The sequence below is a fragment of the Poecilia formosa genome, unplaced genomic scaffold (genome assembly GCF_000485575.1).
Source record: "Poecilia formosa unplaced genomic scaffold, Poecilia_formosa-5.1.2 Scaffold13, whole genome shotgun sequence".
In the NCBI taxonomy this organism is placed as follows: Eukaryota; Metazoa; Chordata; class Actinopteri; order Cyprinodontiformes; family Poeciliidae; genus Poecilia; species Poecilia formosa.
In genome coordinates, this window is record NW_006799952.1 from 3,696,547 (window position 1) to 3,706,786 (window position 10,240).

The following is a 10,240-nucleotide window of genomic DNA, read 5'->3' on the forward strand; positions in this document are numbered from 1 at the left end:
AGAAATGAAACATTTCTGCCACAGATATAAAAATGGATCATGTTGAATGTTTCCCTTTCATGCAGAGCATCTTGCTAAATTATTGGCACGCATTAGCTTATTCATGTTTTGTCATTTTAAAACCATTTTTTTTTAAGTCTGACTGAGCCACAAATCACACTTCTTGCAGTCTTTATATGAAACATTTGACTGCTATTTATAATTTGTCTTCCACTAAACCATAATGCATTACGACATGTCGATCAGCAACAAATAAATCCAGAAAAAATAAAATAAAATAAACGTGGAAGTTTGAAATTATGTTGCAAAATATGAGACGTTAAGTTTATATTTAAACACTTTTCGGTAAGTTACCTGTATTGTAAAATTCTGCTTCAAATAAATAAATTGATGTTTACTGGATTGATTATCATTTTTAAGTCAATATTTAATTTATGGATGGTAGTTTATAAAAGTGAACCTACAAAACTGCAGTAATAGATGCAATAAAGTCAAAAATTTGGGTGCACCAAACTAAGAATACAAGTTAGGCAGATCAGTGAAAACAGTGCAAAACATTAGCCTACATCACTGACTGGGGGAAAAGTTATTCCATATGAAAAATTATAGGTACATAATTCATGTATACCTTCATGTTGAGTCTCCTGTAGCTAAACAGGAGAATGAAAAGAATTCCCTGGCATGGCAGAAAATTCCCTGGCATGTCCACTGAAAGACTTTGACTTTCATGGAATCTTGAACACTTGAAAATAAAGACAAATGGGACAGCTTCTATCAAAGAAAAATGATAACTGTCATTCAAGCATTGCACTATAACAATTCACTGCTCAGTAAGTATACCATGTAACCTCAACCTCTAACAGAGGTGTTTATCTCAAATAGTAAAGCTGCAGAAAGCTTTACTATTGTTGCATTTCTACCTTAAAACAGCTTCAATATTCAGAAAAAGTTCAGGTTGCAACACAAAGAAAGTTAAACTTCAGGTAAATCCTTGTTAAATTCAAAGTGTGAGACACTGTAGGAGGGTTACTTCAGTTCAATGCTGTCTCTCAACTCTGTTTGTCTCCCACTTTCTGTCTGCTTCATCTGACAACACAATCATCCAGCAACATGCAACTCTTGGCTTGATGCTTAGTGCACTTCTATCACACAGCACCTACTCCTGTACCAAATGCACAGGAATAAATGATAACAGCAGCAAGACACACACACACACACACACACACAAGCCTTAGGGGGAAAAAAATCACTGACTAGTCTAAAAGCTACACACATTTAGAAATGCATATTTGTGTGAGACAAAACTTATTGGTTATCTAATAGCATTTGAAAATGTGTGGGAAGTGAGGTTTTCAGAACGATGCATAACAGCAGGAAATAATGAGAGTTGATCAAATAGTGAGGTCATGTATCTGAAAACAAAATGGCTTTTTTTTTTTTAAATTCAAGGACAAACATTGCATTTGATTTATTCTACTTCTCAGAAAACTGAAAAGCTGAACAATTTCTGTAGCTACACTGAAGTGAAAAGAAATTATGGCACAGAAATCTTCAGGCGTGATCTTCTCTTTATCTTTTGTCCTTCCAAGCTGTGATGTCATGATTTATTGCTGTGTTATCTCTCACTGGATTTCATTCCACCACCTAACAAAAAGGTCCAAGTAAAAACACCCATGCAGTCATAGAAGGTAGATTTTTGTGGGTAATAAGGTGAGGACATGTGATGTATGTGACTCATCACGACAGCAGTTTGAGAGATTTATGAAGTCAAAGCTGCCGCTGTGCAGCTGAAAATTGTAAACTATTCCTGTAGCTTTACTTAGCACAGCTGAGCAGTGTCGAGGTAGCAGCTTTTATCTTCTTCTAGAATCTAATGTAGACACACATGTGGGCGTCTGCACAGTCACATACATAAAGCCAGATTCCCTCAAGCAAAGCAAGGTATGCTATCCAGATTCCCCATACTTTTCTGAGATCAAACTGCTCCTCTCTCAAAGAGGAGACGGTTCCCCCTACCCTGCCCTCGACTCAGCAAGGAGGAGAGAGGAGGTGGGAGTTAGGAGAGCTGAGGTAACGGCAAAAAGAAATGAAAGAAAGGTGGGGAAGAAACTGAGCAAATGCAAAAATAATACACATAAATGCATATGGCCGTATGAGACTTTCTAAACACTCCATTGCAAAATAACGAAAGGCAAACTAATCCACAATCAACGCAAGGGCAGTCCGAGGCTGTTTTCAATTCAAACAGCCCATTTTAAATAGAAAAAAATGACAATAGTGATGAAACCAAATTACACATAAAACATCAAGTAATTATTCACAGCTATAATTCAATTAAATTCAGTATCTTTATATATGTAGAGGGTGATCATTTGGGTAACATGCATATTTTGCTTTTTCTCTCTCTATCTCTCTTTGGGTTTAGTTAAGTTTGTGTTTCATGTTTATTTAGTTTTTGAGTCATTTTTGAATTTATTCATGTTTAGTTGTGAAGCTGAAGCTCTTACCCGAGCCAGAAATGACCACTCACTAATGGCACAGGTGTTTTCCATTAGCTGCAGTGTGACGGAAAGAAAACCGGAAAAGGGAAGTGGACCAGGGATCGAGATTCCAGCAAGAAATTAATGCCTGTTTGTTTCTTTTCCTCTCCACTTGTACTAAGACAAAAGATAAAATAAAATAGTAAAATTTATACGTATGTGCAACACAATAGTCTCTGAGTCAAAATTGTTATGCAAATCCATCATGCAAGCTGCCTTTGTAAATATACAGCCATTCAGTACTTAAAATTAACATCTTATAATCCTTTTGACAATGCCTTTTTATAATGCATTATCATTTAGCCAAAGGTTCCTTCAGAATGACTGACAGTTCCTGTGCCAATCTGATGGTGCTATGACGGCTAAAGAATTCCTAAAAAAGGTCAGCGAGAAACTAAATCTTCACATCAAAACAGACAACAAAATCAACATTTTAAGCTGAACATTCCTACTTCCATGACTAAGAATGGCTTTTGGTTTGCTTTTTCCTCTAAGACGATTAGTACTAAGATGTGAAAATACCCTCACATTAGGGTGCATTCAGTTGTACTAAAGCAACATTTATTACTTCCTTAACCACCTATATTACAGTTGCTGTAATCCCTCCAGCATGTAACCATCATCTACACATAGACTCCTTTCTATAAAATGTACACATGCTTAATTCACAAATATGGAACAGTCATTAAACAACAGAAGAGAAACATAATCTGCAGAACTACCTTTTCAAAGGTCACTCAAAATGGCTTTGTAGGATGAAAGTATTTGCTAAAGCAGACTCTCGCTCATGCAAGCAGTGGTCCAGTGATGTCAATAATTATATATTATTGACATCACTTATTGACATATATATATATATATATATATATATATATATAATTGTATATAAATTTTTTTGTCATTTCAAAATTGAGAGATTTGAAATGTCTTAAAATGTAAATATTAACTGTGGATTGTGTCCAACTTAAATGTAAATGTTGTATTCTTTAATAAAGTGATTACACGCAAAACCAGGGAATAAACGATACATGCTGAATTTAACTGTAAGGATCAGATTGTATAATAAATTGTAAGATCTATGAAGCTCTTAAGAATAACTCACTAGAAAGAATTTGTATTGCTTTGACACTGTTGCCTTTAAATATCTGAAAAGCGCTGAGAATGAGCTTTCAAATTACGTAGACCTTCTCCTGGTTTTGTTGGTCATTTCAAAGACTGACAGATGTCAGAAAAAGATTGAAATAGATCTCAAGATGCCGTAAAACTGATCCAAAAGCACTGCTTAATTCCTGAAAGCCGACATAAATTTTGAAGAGACGTAGGAAATTAAATAAAAGGTTTAAAAGGAACAACTGCTTTATTACTTTTCATTTCTCCCACATGCTGTATATTAAAAGTCTTATGAGACTGAAAATTGCAGGAAATTAAGTTCACTTCTAACAGTTCAGAGAATGCAAAGTATTAGAAAACAACAATCAACTTTTATGGATGATTTATTCTTCCTCTTTGCTTCAGTATAACAAAATTGGAGAAAAGTTTGAAATGTGATCTCAGGAACACAAGAAAACTAGGAGAGAAGGTTGAACTTGGTTCAACTTGAAATTTTGAGATATTTAGAGACTGAAGTAGAGATATTTTGAAGAAATCTTGAAACTGTTTTGTTGTGTCCAAGCATATCTGATATGTGTAGGGATAGCCTCTTTGCTAACTGATGCCAAGTTCACACAGCAAGGTTTTTATACCGATTATTGTTTCTTCCAACAATTTTAAGGATGCCCTGATTGCTGGCATGGTTCTGAAGATAATCTCAAGAAATGTTCCTGCTGTGTGTCGATGTTAAGAGTGATCTGATTAGCACAGAAAGATGCTGATCAATCAATGCTCGCCATGCTGGCTATTCCAACTCTGCAATTGCCACTGAAGCATGTGTCTGAGTGAGATGGTTTTATACCAGTGATATAGACATCAACCACGCAGTGCTGTTGTAATGGAAAAATTTGATTGCAGCAGCCACCGTTCAATGCATGAAAGTCAGCACTAACACAGTTTTAGGCCGAATATTGTACACAAAAATGTAAAAAATTGCACAGAAATATATTGATCGCACCCTTAAGGACCGATTTAGACAGTTTACCTGCATAAAAAGTTGATTTGGGGCTTAGTTACTCTTTGATGCAATTTAAGGCTCTAAATCTGACACAATCAATTTAATAACTTAATGGCCTTCAGACACCCTGGTTTCCATGCATCCTCGCAGTTTTAATTGTTTTTACTCTGGCATACTTGGATGTGAACAGGATATAGTGCACCACTAATTGATCTGGTTATGTTCTCAGAGAACATTAAATGCTGCAGTGTAGTCATCTGAAACATAATTGTCTTTTGGGACAATAGAAACTTGTCAAATGAAATTTATAAGAATCAACACAGCCACCTACCCTTCAGAAACATCTGCGGTACACATAGATTTCAACCAGTTAACCTCACCAACCAAACAGCTGTTTGCCTGAATGTCAATGGCACTTCAGACGGACAAATATCCGTAATTTAATGTTTGCCAGCTCTTAGTTTTTACACTCTAATAAAAGTGTCATATTTTGTGTTGAATCCAGAGAAACAAGCCTTTTGTGCCGTCCAGACAGTTCTCTGAAAAAAAAAAGTATTCTAAAATCAGGTTACTTTTGAGTAGCTATAATTAGTGAACGTGAACATAATTTTGTGTAGTTTTAACTTCATAACCACTACAAAAAATGAAACAAGAAACATTAAAGAAAACCTTCAAGCATTGCCAGTAATCAGTTTTATTACAATAACCTAAAAAGTTAATTCTATACTTACCTCATAATAAGTGCTAGTATGAATAAAAAGAAGATGACAGGAAGAAAAAACCGTAAATTGACTTCTTAGCATCATCAATACTTTAAGCTACTATGTTTCGACTTATACTCTGTTTATGTAAATGCTGATATGAGTATCTGTCACTCTATTTAATATCGTATGATTAATTGATGCCGTCCCACATTCGGATAACTCATCTCCATGACTTCCTGGCAAACGTTGTTAGGGGACTGACAGATTTGCAAATATGAACATGATGGGGTTTTTTATTAGTGTTTTTTATTTTTTTATGGATGATGATTTTAGCTGTTTTGGAAAGGGAGATTAAGTATTCAGATGAGTCATGAGATTATTAATGTTGTATAAATGCACACATACAAACACACGCACACACACTAGAAATTATGTTCCACTTAAAAATTGTGAATCTCCTTCAGGAAAGGGAGTGTTTTATTAAAATGTATTAGCATTTGTTAATGCATTTAACAAAGTATATAATAAGCTGCCACCGTCTTGATATCCCTTAAATCTCTTCACATTTTGTCACACTACAGCTATCAACATCAGTGTATTTTATTGGGATCTTATGTGACAAAACAAAGTTAAAGTAAAATATGAATTGATTTTACATTTTTCTTATAAGATCTTAAAACTGTAGCTCGCATTTCTGTTTCACCACTCAAGTCAATATTTAGTTGCATTTTGCTGCGATTAAAGCTCCAACTGTTTTAGGGTATGTTACCCTTTTGTAGCTGTAGTAACTGAAAGTTTTGGCTCAAGTTAAGTCGGATTGGAAGCAACCTTAAGCTGCAATTTTCAAGGATTGCAACACATTTTCATTAGGGGTTAGGCCTAGACTTTAAATGTTCCTTTCTAACAAATGAGTTTTGATCTAATCATTGTAACTATGGTTGTGTATTTAGGATTGATTTTCTGCTGGACAGTGAAAGTCCTTCCCTGTCTAAAATAGGTTTTGTTGCTGGCTTGCCCTGTCTTTAGCTTAATCCATTTTTTCCAATCCACTATGCCTGAAAAAGGTCCTTAATTAAGAAAAGCATCCCCTTATTATGATACTGCCACTTATATGTTCCACAATGGGAGCAGCATGTTCAGGGTGATGGGCAGTGCTAGTTTTCCCCAGCACATGTCTGGTGGTCAAAGGTTATCAAAAGTATAATTTTGTTGTAATCTATGAAGAGCACGTTGTTCCACATTTGCAATGTCTCCTGCATGACTTGTGCATACATACTTAGGTCTGTTTGTGCGTCTTGAGCACATGCAATTACCTGTGAGCTTCGATGCCCGGTGGCAGTGTCATCATGACGGTTAGAGGATATTAGCCCCAGCAGGAGCGGCAGATATCTCAGCACTGCCATAGGGCTGTCTAATAGTGCAGAAAATAAAGGCTGGTGAAACTCATTAAGGCTCGTTTACAATGTTTTGCTACTAAGTGCTCTAATTTAGGCATGAGACTGACTTTGGATCTGCTACTTTAGTTTGTATGCTGGTGTAAAAAATGGTTCATGTCACAGCGTAGCTTTAATCAATATATTTGTCTAACTGTAGTGAGAGTGTCCAGTTGTAAAATCATAAATCACATGTATCACCTGGAAAATGTATGTCCAAAAACAAGTGAAACAGAATTTGAGATTACAGTCTACACACGCTGGTGAAGATTCAAGGTTCTTGGGACTTTAAAAAGAAAAAGAAAAAAAGAAAAAAAAGACATGTAGACATGTCTTTTTTTATTTATTTTTTAAATTCAACTTTTAATCTGTCTGGGTACACGCATTAAATCTGCTTGGGGTAACTTGAGAGACAGTTGAAACCATATATTGACATACATGGAATAGAAAGATGCCTGCAATTGTTTTCTCACCTTCTGAAGGTAAATCACACCAAACCAAGTCTGGTTCATCGAAGCATGAGCAAGAAGACTGCAGCTCCACAAGTCCCTTCCTGATATCTTGGCTGATTTCTTTAGAATTTTCAATTGTGTTGAGCAAAAAAAACTCTTTGATCCAGATGTGGGCTTAAAATACATTCATAAGTGTGTCTCCAAATTAACTCTTATCCTATCAGTGGATCAGAGCTGTGACATCATCATCTGGGTTTTCCTTCATTGTTTAGAGAAACATTAATCATTTGTATGTACATTTCTGAATTTGAAGAAAATTGCAAGAAAATCTCTAAAAATCACTCACTAGGTTTTCAGACATTCAACAAATATAAATAAGTTCAATCATTTTAACTGATTTAAAACAAGAGAAGTTTCAGAAGTTGAGAAAAATGCATGTGTCTTTTTGTTAGGTGTATGTAAAACTTTGGTTTTCAATTCTTCCTGGAAAAAAAAATCACAAAGATTTTTTTAGTGTTTATCTGTATTGACATCTTACCATAAGACAATGTTTCAAATACTAGTCTTTAATGGAAATGCATTGTTGCATATGAATCATCATATCATCCATTCACATTGGCTCACCAGGTGCACCGGAGTATCTGGCTTGTTTAACTTAATAAGTGAAGAGGCAATCTTGGGGCTGTGGCTTAAAATTGTGTCTCCAGGACTTGATGTCACAGTTCACACACTCCTTTTATTCGGCTTGCAGATGTATTTATACACACACACACAGACCATCTCAACAGAAATGAAAAAAACAAAAAAACAACTTATGTCACCAGACTCATGCATACTTTCATGAACAAAAGCATTCTGAGATATATGTAGTTTGTCATCTCTGAGATTACGTGAGCGGGAAATGATTTATTACCCACAGTGTTTCTCTTGGAGAAGCAATTTGCATCTTTGTGAACATGCAGGCTGCAAATGATTCCAGGGGTTAATTTAAAATGTATGTAAGAAGATCTTTGTCTGCGTTTGATTCTAGTTGTTTTTTTTTTGTTTGTTTTTTTAATGGTGTTGTGCATGTAAATTGTTTAATGCCTGTTTGCGCGTAACACTTGATTTGTTCTGCTTGTTTTTGTTCCTCAAGCAATGCATAAGGCCTCTGCCAGCAAAATAATTCTCAAACAAAGCTCTTCGCGAGTTGCTGTGAAGGACATCAGAGTTTCAGAAAATAGGCTTTCCACAAACACCAGAGACACTTCATGATCATCCATTTCTGAGGTGGGGAAAAAGAAGGCCTGTTAGAGTTGTACCTGGTGCAAAGCACATACATGGAGACAGACAAAAATAAACTTTTGCCCTGAGGAAACATCAGTCCTGCACAAGATTGCTCCAAAGTATTCAGACTATTGAGCCCAACTTGGAATTAACTTTTACATTCTGTGTATCTACAGAGTTGGTTGGACAAAGAAAAGCAAATTTTGATACCAATAATTACAAGCACACACTCAAGCACATATGTGCTCACAATCTGCATGATATAATCTGATGGAAACAAAGAGAAAAAGTAAAAATAAATGAGAATGAAAAAAGGGAAGGACTTAAGTCCAGAGTGAGAAATAGACTTTTATAGTTTTTATTACTTTTGTTATCATCATTATTCCAGTCTGTTTGAAACAGCCCCGAGGGAATGCAGTCTGAGACAAATTTCCTCCCCTTTCCCTCTATGCTTCAACCTTACATTTTAACTTGAACTTAATTGTGTTCCTGGAAGAGTGTGAGTGCAGGCCAACTCACAAACCAGCTTTTTGTATGTCTGCATTGCAAATGGGATTTTTGTATGTCTGCATGTGTGTTTTGTGAAATTTCAGTGGGGATTTGAGTATTATCCATAACACTGCAGGGCAATTTGAGTCCTCGAAGGGCACTCTGTGTTGTGAAAGAGCGGAAACACTTTGCCTTTGCCAAGCTCTCACCTGGACAGCTCTTCAAAGCTCTCTTCTCATAGCTGCAATCCTGGAGCGACTGGCACGGGCAGAAATAGCAGCTTGATGGCCAGACATGTGCAGCCAGCTCCAACCAAGGCATCTGCTAAAAAGGAAAAAAAAAAAGTGGGGGTGGTACTTTAATAGCAAAGCAGAAAAATTTATCCAATGTCACTTTCTGCTCAGGAGTAAAGATTGGCTGAGTTAAATGTCTATTTCAAGATCATTTTAATCATTTTGTTGTAGCTGGAGTTGTCGCTCATTAAGCATTTGCTCACTGCTAGACTATGAGTCCTCACTGTGACTGGCAATGTGAAGATGATGAGTGGAAGACCAAAAAAAAAAATCATAATAAAGGGAGGCACAGGCAGAGGAAGCACTTCAACTAAAAGCTTTGTAATTAGAAACAGTGATAATTAGTCAAATGGGAGATTAATGGGCAGGGATAAAATTATTTCTGAACTATTTAAATGAAACGGGCAAAAGTGTATATGAAAATCTCACCCTTGATGATGCTGGCCAGAAGATGCACTAAAAATACAAATGGGGATGTTAAGCAGCACGTCGAATTTCAAGGACAAATGAGAGGACCAATGTGTTCAATTACTTCAAAGTTGGGCTGGACAATATGGCTGAAAAACATATCACAATGTAAGAGTTTCATATCAGTCAATAGATAATTATTTATTGGGTTTTGATTTAAATATATGAAATGTGGCATTCTTTTAATTCTCCACACACTATTGACTACATTGTGGATTAGCACTGATGCTAATTTTTTGCATCACAACACTGGGTTTCAACCGACGAGCACACTTTGGCAGGCCCCGTTTAAATTTACTTGTTATTAATTTGGTGTTAATAGATGAGTGTTTTGTTGTTGTTTTTTTTTTCTGGTAATGAAATGCCAAGAAGTATAAATCAGATTTTTAAATTTGTGTGTTGAATGTCTGTTTTATAATTGTCACTTTTCTGCAAAATTCACCAACTGCACAATTCTTAAGTAGTGTAAGATAAGTAGTATTTCAAAA

At 35.7% G+C, this 10,240-nt stretch overlaps 1 long non-coding RNA gene across 3 annotated transcripts in view; it reads right to left on the reverse strand.

Annotated features, from left to right (window-relative positions):
• The window catches only part of LOC103133773 (uncharacterized), a 45,310-nt gene that overhangs the window by 33,491 nt on the left and 1,579 nt on the right, over positions 1 to 10,240 (reverse strand). For 2 of the 3 annotated variants that reach the window (XR_001661364.1, XR_001661362.1), the window contains exon 3: positions 9,201 to 9,315. This is a non-coding gene — a long non-coding RNA (uncharacterized LOC103133773). Of the gene's footprint in view, positions 1 to 9,200; positions 9,316 to 9,713; positions 9,741 to 10,240 lie in introns of all 3 variants that reach the window. The other variant, XR_001661363.1, reaches the window with a different exon arrangement.